The sequence below is a fragment of the Oncorhynchus keta genome, chromosome 2, assembly GCF_023373465.1.
Source record: "Oncorhynchus keta strain PuntledgeMale-10-30-2019 chromosome 2, Oket_V2, whole genome shotgun sequence".
In the NCBI taxonomy this organism is placed as follows: domain Eukaryota; kingdom Metazoa; phylum Chordata; class Actinopteri; order Salmoniformes; family Salmonidae; genus Oncorhynchus; species Oncorhynchus keta.
In genome coordinates, this window is record NC_068422.1 from 14226596 (window position 1) to 14240694 (window position 14099).

Below are 14099 nucleotides of genomic sequence, written 5' to 3' on the forward strand. Positions count from 1 at the left end.
TCAATCTACACACAATACCACATAATGGCAATTAATCATCTTAAAAAGATGAGGCCTGTAATTTTCATCATAGGTACACTTCAACTATGACAGACAGAATGAGAAAAAAAATATCCAGAAAATCACATTGTAGGATTTTTTATGAATTTATTTGAAAATATGGTGGAAAATAAGTATTTGGTCACCTACATACAAGCAAGATTTCTGGCTCTCACAGACCTGTAACTTCTTCTTTAAGAGGCTCCTCTGTCCTCCACTCATTACCTGTATTAATGGAACCTGTTTGAACTTATCAGTTTAAAGACACCTGTCCACAACCTCAAACAGTCACACTCCAAACTCCACTATGGCCAAGACCAAAGAGCTGTCAAAGGACACCAGAAACAAAAGTGTAGACCTGCACCAGGCTGGGAAGACCGAATCTGCAATAGGTAAGCAGCTTGGTTTGAAGAAATCAACTGTGGGAAATGGAAGACATACAAGACCACTGATAATCTCCCTCGATCTGGGGCTCCACGCAAGATCTCACCCCGTGGGGTCAAAATGATCACAAGAACAGTGAGCAAAAATCTCAGAAGCACACGGGGGGACCTAGTGAATGACCTGCAGAGAGCTGGGACCACAGTAACAAAGCTTACCGTCAGTAACACACTACGCCGCCAGGGACTCAAATCCTGCAGTGCCATGCTTAAGCCAGTACATGTCCAGGCCCGTCTGAAGTTTGCTAGAGAGCATTTGGATGATCCAGAGGACGATTGGGAGAATGTCATATGGTCAGATGAAACCAAAATATAACTTTTTGGTAAAAACTCAACTCATCGTGTTTGGAGGACAAAGAATGCTGAGTTGCATCCAAAGAACACCATACCTACTGTGAAGCATGGGGGTGGAAACATCATGCTTTGGGGCTGTTTTTCTGCAAAGGGACCAGGAAGACTGATCCGTGTAAAGGAAAGAATGAATGGGGCCATGTATCGTGAGATTTTGAGTGAAAACCTCCTTCCATCTTCAAGGGCATTGAAGATGAAACGTGGCTGGGTCTTTCAGCATGACAATGATCCCAAACACACCGCCCGGGCAACAAAGGAGTGGCTTCGTAAGAAGCATTTCAAGGTCCTGGAGTGGCCTAGCCAGTCTCCAGATCTCAACCCCATAGAACATCTTTGGAGGGAGTTGAAAGTCTGTGTTGCCCAGCAACAGCCCCAAAACATCACTGCTCTAGAGGAGATCTGCATGGAGGAATGTGCCAAAATACCAGCAACAGTGTGTGAAAACCTTGTGAAGACTTACAGAAAACGTTTGACCTCTGTCATTGCCAACAACGGGTATATAACAAAGTATTGAGAAACTTTTGTTATTGACCAAATACTTATTTTCCACCATAATTTGCAAATAAATTCATAAAAAATCCTACAATGTGATTTTCTGGATTTTTCCCCCCTCATTTTGTCTGTCATAGTTGAAGTGTACCTATGATGAAAATGACAGGCCTCTCATCTTTTTAAGTGGGAGAACTTGCACTGACTAAATGGTGGCTGACTAAATACTTTTTTGCCCCACTGTATTTGACCCTTCTGCAAAACATGACTTAGTACTTGGTGGCAAAACCCTTGTTGGCAATCAGAGGTCAGACGCTTCTTGTAGTTGGCCACCAGGTTTACACACATCTCAGGAGGGATTTTGTCCCACTCCTCTTTGCAGATCTTCACCAAGTCATTAAAGTTCCGAGGCTGACGATTGGCAACTTGAACCTTCAGCTACCGCCACAGATTTTCTATGGATTAAGGTCTGAAGACTGGCTAGGCCACTCCAGGACCTTAATGTGCTTCTTCTTGAGCCACTCCGTTGTTGCCTTGGCCGTGTGTTTTGGATCATTGTCACTGTCATGACGTTGGCCTGGGGGTAGGTTTATGACAGTCATAAATACCTCTTCCCCCCTTTTTCCACTCTCTACCCTACTGAGGTTACATTCGCAAAACCCTTGGTTAACAGAGAATCTGGGAACATCAGAAGGTGGGGGGAAATGAACTATATTCTGGCAATCCGATCAATTGAACATATGCGGTGGTACTTAATGAATATGATGTCAGTTCAGTTGCCATCTGAGACATTCTTATCAATGATAAGATGACAAACTCTACAGTGGGAAGTCTACACAAAGTTATCGGATTCACATGGAATTGTTGTTCAATTTAAATGTTTGAATATGAAATTATTCATGATGGGATGAAATGTGATTTTAGCTTCTAAAATGTGAGATTTGGGTTTTCATAAGATAGGGCTCTGCTCAATCAGTGGCCCGCCCCTGTGAAGGGACATGGGCTATAAAACTTTTCAAACACGCCCTCCTCTCCCTTCCTATATAAGCCCTTGACGACAATATAACCTGTTCCGAGGATGACCATCCTATGTCAGAATGGTTCAGATAACAACTACAGAACGAAGCCAACATCAGCGTGAGCTTTGGTTGCGAATGGTATGAACTTTGAACTCTTATTCACTACAGAAGTGATACCTCCTAGCCGTTGAGTTAGCAACAGCAGATGCAAACGAGGGTTAGGAAGGAACAGACAGAGTATCCCGTCTATCACCCAAAGACGTTACTACAACGTATCCAATTGACAACCAGAGACATTCTTCAAAGGACTCTGTTGGGCAACATGGCCTTCCATCTACCACCAACCTACTGAAGCGCAGCTCAGAGTAAATATTTATTGCATTTTCCTTTTCCAAATGGGCGGTCATTTAGAATGCATAAGATACTGTATTTACGATAGCACAGCTTCTCCCTGTGTCCCTCAGTCTTCCCGCTCTTTCACTCAAACCCAGCCCATTTCCTTTGTGTACAAGCTGTCATATCTGTTCCGCCCGCTAGGGACGTTTTCCTTTGACGTAATTTGTAATCAAGTTATGATTTAATTCTGTGTAATTCTGTGTGATTAGTTAAGTATTTAGTAAATAAATAATTAAACCCAATTTTGTATTGCTGGTTCAACTTGTTAGCCAAGGTTCGTGCAGATAACCAAGAATTTACAACTTTCAGATGAGACGGAATTAAGATGACGATTAATATTGACTGCTATTGATGTAAAATATTACTAGGTCTTTAAGAGTTTATTCGGAAGATAACAGCTCTATAAATATTATTTTGTGGTGCCCGACTCTCTAGTTAATTACATTTACATGATTAGCTCAATTAGGTAATATTAATTACGGAGAAATGATTTTATAGAATAGCATGTCATATCACTTAATCCGGCATAGCCAAAGACACGACATCATGCTGGAATACACATCCACGACCCATTTTCAATGTGCTGGAAGGAGGTTCTCACCGAAGATTTGACGGTACATGGCCCCGTCCATTGTCCCTTTGATGCGGTGAAGTTGTCCTGTCCCGTTAGCAGAAAAACACCCCCAAAGCATAATGTTTCCACCTCCATGTTTGACGGTGGGTATAGTGATATTGGGGTCATAGGCAGCATTCCTCCTCCTCCAAACATGGCGAGTTGAGGCCAAAGAGCTCCATTTTGGTATCATCTGACCACAACACTTTCACCCAGTTGTCCTTTGAATCATTCAGATGTTCATTGGCAAACTTCAGAAGGGCATGTATATGTGCTTTCTTGAGCAGGGGGACCTTGCGGGCGCTGCAGGATTTCAGTCCTTCACGGCGTAGTGTGTTACCAATTGTTTTCTTGGTAACTATGGTCCCAGCTGCCTAGAGATCATTGACAAGATCCTCCCATGTAGTTCTGGGCTGATTCCTCACCGTTCTCATGATCATTGCAACTCCATGAGGTGAGATCTTGCAAGGGGCCCCAGGCCGAGGGCGATAGACAGTTCTTTTGTGTTTCTTCCATTTGAGAATAATCGCACCAACTGTTGTCACCTTCTCACCAAGCTGCTTAGATATGGTCTTGTAGCCCATTCCAGCCTTGTGTAGGTCTACAATCTTGTCCCTGACATCCTTAGACAGCTCTTTGGTCTTGGCCATGGTGGAGAGTTTGGAATCTAATTGATTGATTGCTTCTGTGGACAGGTATCTTTTATACAGGTAACAAACAGAGATTAGGAGCACTCCCTTTAAGAGTGTGCTCCTAATCTCAGCTCGTTACCTGTATAAAAGACACCTGAGAGCCAGAAATCTTTCTGATTGAGAGGGGGTCATATACTTACTCATTAAGCTTCAAATCAATTTATAACATTTTTGACATGCGTTCTCCTGGATTTTTGTTGTTGTTATTCTGTCTCTCACTGTTCAAATAAACCTACCATTAAAATTATAGACTGATCATTTCTTTGTCAGTTGGCAAACATACAAAATCAGCAGGGGATCAAATACTTTTTTCCCCTCACTGTAGGTTGGAGTCATTAAAACTCGTTTTTCAACCACTCCACAAATGTCTTGTTAACAGATTATAGTTTTGGCAAGTCGGTTAGGACACCTACCTACTAAGTCATTTTTCCAACAATTGTTTAGACAGATTATTTCACTGTATCACAAGTTTACATACACTAAGTTCACTGTGCCTTTAAACAGCTTGTAAACTTCCAGAAAATTATGTCATGGCTTTAGAAGCTTCTGATAGGCTAATTGACATCATTTGAGTCAATTGGAGGTGTACCTGTGGATGTATTTCAAGGACTGCCTTCAAACTCAGTGCCTCTTTGCTTGACATCATGGGAAAATCAAAAGAAATCAGCCAAGACCTCAGAAATACAATTGTAGACCTCCACAAGTCTGGTTCATCCTTGGGAGCAATGTCCAAATGCCTGAAGGTGCCACGTTCATCTGTACAAACAATAATATGCAAGTATAAACACCATGAGACCACGCAGGAAGGAGATGCGTTCTGTCTCCTAGAGATGAATGTACTTTGGTGCAAAAAGTGCAAATCAATCCCAGAACAACAGCAAAGGGTGCAGGCCAGGCAGCAGGCTGTTAGCCAGCCTGCCAGCATAGTGGAGTCTGCCACTAGCACAGTCAGTGTAGTCAGCTCAGCTATCACCATTGAGACCATGTCTGTGCCTCGACCTAGGTTGGGCAAAACTAAACATGGCGGTGTTCGCCTTAGCAATCTCACTAGGATAAAAACCACCTCCATTCCTGTCATTATTGAAAGAGATCATGGTACCTCACATCTCAAAATAGGGCTACTTAATGTTAGATCCCTTACTTCAAAGGCAATTATAGTCTATGAACTAATCACTGATCATAATCTTGATGTGACTGGCCTGACTGAAACATGGCTTAAGCCTGATAAATTTACTGTGTTAAATGAGGCCTCACCTCCTGGCTACACTAGTGACCATATCCCCCGTGCATCCCGCAAAGGCGGAGGTGTTGCTAACATTTACGATAACAAATTTCAATTTACAAAAAAAAAAAAAGATGTTTTCGTCTTTTGAGCTTCTAGTCATGAAATCTATGCAGCCTACTCAATCACTTTTTATAGCTACTGTTTACATGCCTCCTGGGCCATATACAGCGTTCCTCACTGAGTTCCCTGAATTCCTATCGGACCTTGTAGTCATAGCAGATAATATTCTAATCTTTGGTGACTTTAATATTCACATGGAAAAGTCCACAGACCCACTCCAAAAGGCTTTCGGAGCCATCATCGACTCAGTGGGTTTTGTCCAACATGTCTCTGGACCCACTCACTGTCACAGTCATACGCTGGACCTAGTTTTGTCCCATGGAATAAATGTTGTGGATCTTAATGTTTTTCCTCATAATCCTGGACTATCGGACCACCATTTTATTCAGTTTGCAATTGCAACAAATAATCTGCTCAGACCCCAACCAAGGAACATCAAAAGTCGTGCTATAAATTCACAGACAACACAAAGATTCCTTGATGTCCTTCCAGATTCCCTCTGTCTACCCAAGGACGCCAGAGGACAAAAATCAGTTAACCGCCTAACTGAGGAACTCAATTTAACCTTGCGCAATACCCTAGATGCAGTTGCACCCCTAAAAACTAAAAACATTTCTCATAAGAAACTAGCTCCCTGGTACACAGAAAATACCCGAGCTCTGAAGCAAGCTTCCAGAAAATTGGAACGGAAATGGCGCCACACCAAACTGGAAGTCTTCCGACTAGCTTGGAAAGACAGTACCGTGCAGTACCGAAGAGCCCTTACTGCTGCTCGATCATCCTATTTTTCTAACTTAATTGAGGAAAATAAGAACAATCCAAAATTTATTTTTTATACTGTCGCAAAGCTAACTAAAAAGCAGCATTCCCCAAGAGAGGATGACTTTCACTTTAGCAGTGATAAATTCATGAACTTCTTTGAGGAAAAGATTATGATTATTAGAAAGCAAATTACGGACTCCTCTTTAAATCTGCGTATTCCTTCAAAGTTCAGCTGTCCTGAGTCTGCACAACTCTGCCAGGACCTAGGATCAAGAGAGACGCTCAAGTGTTTTAGAACTATATCTCTTGACACAATGATGAAAATAATCATGGCCTCTAAACCTTCAAGCTGCATACTGGACCCTATTCCAACTAAACTACTGAAAGAGCTGCTTCCTGTGCTTGGCCCTCCTATGTTGAACATAATAAACGGCTCTCTATCCACAGGATGTGTACCAAACTCACTAAAAGTGGCAGTAATAAAGCCTCTCTTGAAAAAGCCAAGCCTTGAACCAGAAAATATAAAAAACTATCGGCCTATATCGAATCTTCCATTCCTCTCAACATTTTTTGAAAAGGCTGTTGCGCAGCAACTCACTGCCTTCCTGAAGACAAACAATGTATACGAAATGCTTCAGTCTGGTTTTAGACCCCATCATAGCACTGAGACGGCACTTGTGAAGGTGGTAAATTACCTTTTAATGGCATCGGACCGAGGCTCTGCATCTGTCCTCATGCTCCTAGACCTTAGTGCTGCTTTTGATACCATCGATCACCACATTCTTTTGGAGAGATTGGAAACCCAAATTGGTCTACACGGACAAGTTCTGGCCTGGTTTAGATCTTATCTGTCGGAAAGATATCGGTTTGTCCTCTGACAAATCAACTGTAAATGTCGGTGTTCCTCAAGGTTCCGTTTTAGGACCACTATTGTTTTCACTATATATTTTACCTCTTGGGGATGTTATTCGAAAACATAATGTTAACTTTCACTGGTATGCGGATGACACACAGCTGTACATTTCAATGAAACATGGTGAAGCCCCAAAATTGCCCTTGCTTGAAGCATGTGTTTCAGACATAAGGAAGTGGATGGCTGCAAACTTTCTACTTTTAAACTCGGAAAAAACAGAGATGCTTGTTCTAGGTCCCAAGAAAAAAAAAGAGATCTTCTGTTGAATCTGACAATTCATCTTAATGGTTGTACAGCCGTCTCAAATAAAATTGTGAAGGACCTCGGCGTTACTCTGGACCCTGATCTCTCCTTTGAAGAACATATCAAGACCATTTCAAGGACAGCTTTTTTCCATCTACGTAACATTGCAAAAATCAGAAACTTTCTGTCCAAAAGTTATGCAGAAAAATTAATCCATGCTTTTGTCACTTGTAGGTTAGTCTACTGCAATGCTCTACTTTCCGGCTACCCAGATAAAGCACTAAATAAACTTCAGTTAGTGCTAAATACGGCTGCTAGAATCCTGACTAGAAGCAAAAAATTTGATCATATTACTCCAGTGCTAGCCTCTCTACACTGGCTTCCTGTCAAAGCAAGGGCTGATTTCAAGGTTTTACTGCTAACCTACAAAGCATTACATGGGCTTGCTCCTACCTATCTCTCTGATTTGGTCCTGCCGTACATACCTACACGTACGCTATGGTCACAAGACGCAGGCCTCCTAATTGTCCCTAAATTTTCTAAGCAAACAGCTGGAGGCAGGGCTTTCCCCTATAGAGCGCCATTTTTATGGAACGGTCTGTCTACCCATGTCAGAGACGCAAACTCAGTCTCAACCTTTAAGTCTTTACTGAAGACTCATCTCTTCAGTGGGTCATATGATTGAGTGTAGTCTGGCCCAGGAGTTGGAAGGTGAACGTAAAGGCTCTGTAGCAACGAACCGCCCTTGCTGTCTCTGCCTGGCCGGTTCCCCTCTTTCCACTGGGATTCTCTGCCTCTAACCCTATTACAGGGGCTGAGTCACTGGCTACTGGGGCTCTCTCATGCCGTCCCTGGAAGGGGTGCGTCACCTGAGTGGGTGATTCACTGATGTGGTCATCCTGTCTGGGTTGGCGCCCCCCCTTGGGTTGCGCCATGGCGGAGATCTTTGTGGGCTATACTCAGCCTTGTCTCAGGATGGTAAGTTGGTGGTTGAAGATATCCTTCTAGTGGTGTGGGGGCTGTGCTTTGGCAAAGTGGGTGGGGTTATATCCTTCCTGTTTGGCCCTGTCCGGGGGTGTCCTCGGATGGGGCCACAGTGTCTCCTGACCCCTCCTGTCTCAGCCTCCAGTATTTATGCTGCAGTAGTTTATGTGTCGGGGGGCTAGGGTCAGTTTGTTATATCTGGAGAAATTCTCCTGTCCTATTCGGTGTCCCGTGTGAATCTAAGTGTGTGTTCTCTAATTCTTTCCTTCTCTCTTTCTTTCTCTCTCTCGGAGGACCTGAGCCCTAGGACCATGCCCCAGGACTACCTGACATGATGACTCCTTGCTGTCCCCAGTCCACCTGACCGTGCTGCTGCTCCAGTTTCAACTGTTCTGCCTTATTATTATTCGACCATGCTGGTCATTTATGAACATTTGAACATCTTGGTCATGTTCTGTTATAATCTCCACCCGGCACAGCCAGAAGAGGACTGGCCACCCCACATAGCCTGGTTCCTCTCTAGGTTTCTTCCTAGGTTTTGGCCTTTCTAGGGAGTTTTTCCTAGCCACCGTGCTTCTACACCTGCATTGCTTGCAGTTTGGGGTTTTAGGCTGGGTTTCTGTACAGCACTTTGAGATATCAGCTGATGTACGAAGGGCTATATAAATACATTTGATTTGATTTGAAGATGCTGGTGGAAACAGATACAAAAGGATCTATTATCCACAGTAAAACGAGTCCTATATCGACATAACCTGAAAGGCAGCTCGGCAAGGAAGAAGCCACTGCTCCAAAATCGCCATAAAAAAGCCAGACTAGGGTTTGCAACTGCACATGGGGACAAAGATCGTACTTTTTGGAGAAATGTCCTCTGGTTTGATGAAACAAAAATAAAACTGTTTGGCCATAATGAGCATTGTTATGTTTGGAGGAAAAAGGGGGAGGCTTGCAAGCTGAAGAACACCATCCCAACCGTGAAGCCATGGGTGGTAGCATCGTGTTGTGGGGGTGCTTTCCTGCAGGAGGGACGGGTGCACTTCACAAAATAGATGGCATCACGAGGAGGAAAATTATGTGGATATATTGAAGCAACATCTCAAGATATCAGTCAGGAAGTTAAAGCTTGGTCGCAAATGGGTCTTCCAAATGGATAATGACCCCAAGCATACTTCCAAAGTTGTGGCAAAATGGCTTAAGGACAACCAAGTCAAGGTATTGGAGTGGCCATCACAAAGCCCTGACCTCAATCCTATAGAAAATGTGTGGGCATAACTGAAAAAGCGTGTGCGTGCAAGGAGGCCTACAAACCTGACTCAGTTACACCAGCTCTGTCAGGAGGAATGGGCCAAAATTCCCCCAATTTATTGTGGGAAGCTTTGGGAAGGCTACCCAACATGTTTGATGCAAGTTAAACAATTTAAAGGCAAAGCTACCAAATACTAATTGAGTGTATTTAAACTTCTGACCCACTTGGAATGTGATTAAAGAAATAAAAGCTGAAATAAAATCACTCTACTATTATTCTGACATTTCACATTCTTAAAATAAAGTGGTGATTCTAACTGAATTTTTACTAGGATTAAATGTCAGGAATTGTGAAAAACTGAGTTTAAATGCATTTGGCTAAGGTGTATGTAAACTTCTGACCTCGACTAAGTATTTTAGACCTTTTACTCAGTACTTTGTTGAAGCACCTTTGGCAGCGATTACATATTTTTTGAGGGTATGACACTACAAGCTTGGCACAACTGTATTTGGGGAGTTTCTACTATTCTGCTCTGTAGATCCTTTCAAGCTCCGTCAGATTGGATGGGGGGGGGCGTCGCTGCACAACTATTTTCAGGTCTCTCCAGAGTTTATCGATTGGATTCAAGTCCGGGATCTGGCTGGGCCACACAGGGACATTCAGAGACTTGTCAGGAAGCCACTCCTGCGTTTTCTTGGCTATGTGCTTAGGGTCATTGTCCTATTGGAAGGTGAACCTTCGCCCCAGTCTGAGGTCTTGAGCACTCTGGAGCAGGTTTTCATCAAGGATCTCTCTGTACTTTGCTCCGTTCATCTTTCCCTCGACCCTGACTAGTCTCCCAGTCCCTGCCGCTGAAAAACATCCCCACAGCATGATGCTGCCACCACCATACTTCTCTGTAGGGATGGTGCCAGGTTTCCACCCGACATGATGCTTGGCATTCAGGCCAAAGAGTTCAATCTTGGTTTCATCAGACCAGATAATCTTTTTTCTCATGGTCTGAAAGTCCTTTAGATGCCTTTTGGCAAACTTCAAGCAGGCTGTCATGTGCCTTTTACTGAGGTGTGGCTTCCGTCTGCCCACGCTACCATAAAGGCCTGATTGGTGGAGTGCTGCAGAGATGGTTGTCCTTCTGGAAGGTGCTACCATCTCCACAGAGGAATTATGGAGCTCTGTCAGAGTGACAATTGAGTTCTTGGTCACCTCCCTGACCAAGACCCTTCTCTCCCGATTGCTCAGTTTGGCCGGGCAGCCAGCTCTAGGAAGAGTCTTGGTGGTTCCAAACTTCTTACATTTAAAAATGATGGAGGCCACCGTGTTCTTGGGGACCTTCAATGCTGCAGAAATGTTTTGGTATCCTTCCCCAGATCTGATTGTTTTCTTTCCTGACATGCATTGTCAACTGTGGGACTTATGTAGACAGGTGTGTGCTTTTCCAAATCATGTCCAATCAATTGAATTTACCACAGGTGGACTCCAATCAGGTTGTAGAAACATCTCAAGGATGATCAATGGAAATAGAATGCGCCTGAGCTCAATTTCGAGTCTCATAGCAAAGGGTCTGAATATTTATGCAAACAAGGTATTTCTGTTTTTTTATTTAAAATAAATTAGCAACAATTCCTAAAAACCTGTTTTCGCTTTGTCATTGTGAGGTATTATGTGTAGATTGATGATGGAAAACATGTATTTAATACATTTTAGAACAGGGCTGTAACATAACAAAATTAGGAAAAAGTCAAGGGGTCTGAATACTTCCCAAATGCACTGTATAAGCTAATGTAACTGACCGTGGTTTGATCCCAGGTCCTACGTGTCACAAAATGGAGTTAGCCCTCTAAGCTAAAGCCTAGGCATTAGCTTGAAAAACCAACACAAGTCTTCAGGTTAGGGTTTCCCCAACACAGTCACCCCCCACCCCTGACCACACCCTCTTGTCCAAATCGTCTCTCACCTCCTCCCTGCATCATCTTGTAGAACTTGCTCTCGATGTGGAGTTGTGGGTGTTTGGTCTTCACACATTCCAGCTTAATGGCCACCTCCTCACCCGTGGCAATGTTAACACCTGACAGAGACACAGAAAGTGACACATACCATGACCACCTTTTTGATGATGCAATCACCATGGCCTACTCTGACACAATATTTATTTTTATGCCCAAATTTTATGTGTTCAATGATGAAATGTGTTGGGACATAATTTAACGTTTGTATGGAAGGCAGTCCATCGTGGAGTATGTTAATTAAGAAGTTTGTGAGAAAAGTCGTGTTAGAGCTCCATTCAAATGAAGGTCTTACCCAGGTAAATGTCTCCAAAAGAGCCACTTCCTATCTTCCTGCCGAGGCGGTACTTGTTTCCCACTCTCAGCTCCATGGTTCCTGCTTGTCTTCACAATTCACTGAGGGGGCAGACATACAGGAGGACACACAAACTGTCATCAATCAAACTGTAGATCGATATAGCAGAAGGAAAATGTGACGCAGCCCAGGTCCACCACAATCTCAAAGGGCTCCAACTCAAATAAGATGTTACAAAAGGGAGAATTGGTTACAAAATGAGAGCTGGGACATGAGAAGGCCCAAAATGAAGACAGAGTCAGGCATGGAAAAAGGAGAAAACATTATTTAAGCCAAGATAGTGGGAGTGAAAAAAAAAGTGTGGTTAAAATGTTGATTTAAAAAAAGTTTCTTTCTTCTCTGAAGAAAGTTGGGTGATTTACCTATGGATTTGAAGGATCATGAGTTGGGAGAGGGCAAATTCAGGAGAAAACTCAGTGTGAATGTGACTTCATTAATTCAGCACTATGAACAAGCCATCTCACCTTAAAGGAAACCAGTATATACACAAACAACTAGCATAGCCTAATAATCTCAGAGTCCCCAAAGAAACTAAGTGAAATACATTTTCTTCCATCACAATACAGGGAGAAGTTTACTATGGAAAATGGCTGTGGTGGTGTTTAAATGCATACATAGCGAAGGCACACTGAGCGAAGGCACACTGACCTCAGTGCACTCAAGATGCCCCGCTGGTGTCTTATTTGTAAAGGTTGTGATTTGTCACAGATGAACACTAAACAGATCAATAGATTAACTAATAGTTCCATTGTATTCTATTATACTATTCCACAGTCATACATAATGGTGGTGGATGAGATAAATCCTAACATCGATAGAAGATGAAGCAAGGTAATGATAGATGACACAAACGTTGGATTTGAATTTGAGCCGATAGCAGGAAAATAATCCTGCAGCATGAGTAAATGTGAATTATCATATGTATTATAATTAACGGACATGTTCGTAGGGGTTTGTCTATTTTTCGTAAAGGGAAATCAATTCTGAAATGTCAAACTTCAGAAGCCTTTTTAAACCTTAAATATACTATACATTTTGAATTTCCTGCAACAGTGTGATCAAATTAAGATCCTACATCTGTAGAATCTACATGCAATCCCTTATAATCTTACCATGATAATTTTACATTGTAAAACCAACTTAATTTAAGGTCAAACTCTTGTTCATGAATGCACAAGTCAGTCAACGATAAGTAGCCTAGCCTACAAGCCTATTACAAAATGTAGCCTTATTGTTGTTGCAAGGTTGAAGCGCTGCTCCGTAGCAAGATGCCAGAGGCAACAACGTAATTTACTGCAGATCTAACAGAGTAAACCAGACCTGGGAAGCTAGATGAAACATATCCAAAAAGACTAATTCATATAATTCGGGCTACATTAGCATTCAGGTTGTTTGTCAAAATTTGCACTAAGCCGCACCCTTGGCTTGGGAAAACCTCGGTCGAGAAAAACTATTAACCTACCTTCTGATTCTGACTCGCCTGTTTAGGTCCCTGTACAAACCCCAATCAGAATTCCCCGATTTAGCAGAGGACCCGTGCCATTCCTCCCCTCCTCACCCGTTTGATCACGCTCTTCAGGGACTGCTGCCTTCCTTCCACCGAGGTGCTGATCAGGACGTTATCATTCAAACAGCACCATGGACAGAGAAAGACGACTGCGGAGCTTTACAAATCATTCCTCACCTTCCTGACCCAGATGTCAACGTCCAGCGTTATAGTCTGCACTGCGAATTACAGATATTTTGGTGTAAACTCAGAAATCCAGCTATCCCCCTCTCGCTCGCCTGTTATTACACCATTGACAATATCAATGATGTCATTCAGCACAAATCACAAGAAAATGCCCGGATTGCCTTAAAGACACCGCGCATCACGCAGCTGTCACCTGCACATTTGAGTAATTTAGCAGACGCTCTTAACTTACAGGATCAATTTGTGAAGGGCACATCGACAAATGTGTCACCTGGTTGGCTCGGGATTCAAACCAGGTAACTTTGTGTTACTGGCCCAACTGCCGCCCTGTTGTTCCACTGTTGTGAATGTCGTGAGCTTGTGCACGGTCCAAGGCTGCTCATTCTACTGAAAGCGTTCTAGTTCGTCTGTGCATGGTGTTCTCATTTAATTCTTTATTTAATTATGCAAGCCAATAGACTGCTCATGGTAAAGGTTTACTTGATGTTCAGTCTAGGACAATAGTGCTGGTGTGTT

General features: G+C 42.9%; 1 pseudogene; it reads right to left on the reverse strand.

The window, feature by feature from the left end:
* Positions 1 to 13980, reverse strand: part of LOC118372409 (casein kinase I-like) — a 53151-nt pseudogene extending 39171 nt beyond the window's left edge.
* Between the last annotated feature and the right edge of the window lie 119 nt (positions 13981 to 14099).